Consider the following 279-nt stretch of genomic DNA (forward strand, 5'->3'; position numbering starts at 1 on the left):
GTCTTGCAGGTTCCCAATGTTCTCTTTCTTCAGGCTGGGCTGTCCTTGTGGGTGCCACATGGTTTGGTGGTCCACAGCTTCCCCCGCCCTCATCTTCCCCTCCCCCCGGCAAGCCTAGTTTAAAGCCCACTGGAGGAGATCCGCCAACCTAGAAGAAAACACACGCTTACCTTTGGGGGACAGGTGAAGCCCATCCCAACTGAGCATGTCCCTCATCGTGATGTGCGGGTCGTTGTCCAGGAAGCCGAAGCCTGCCTCGAGACACCACTGCCGAAGCCG

Source organism: Alligator sinensis, unplaced genomic scaffold (genome assembly GCF_000455745.1).
Source record: "Alligator sinensis unplaced genomic scaffold, ASM45574v1 scaffold126_1, whole genome shotgun sequence".
In the NCBI taxonomy this organism is placed as follows: Eukaryota; Metazoa; Chordata; order Crocodylia; family Alligatoridae; genus Alligator; species Alligator sinensis.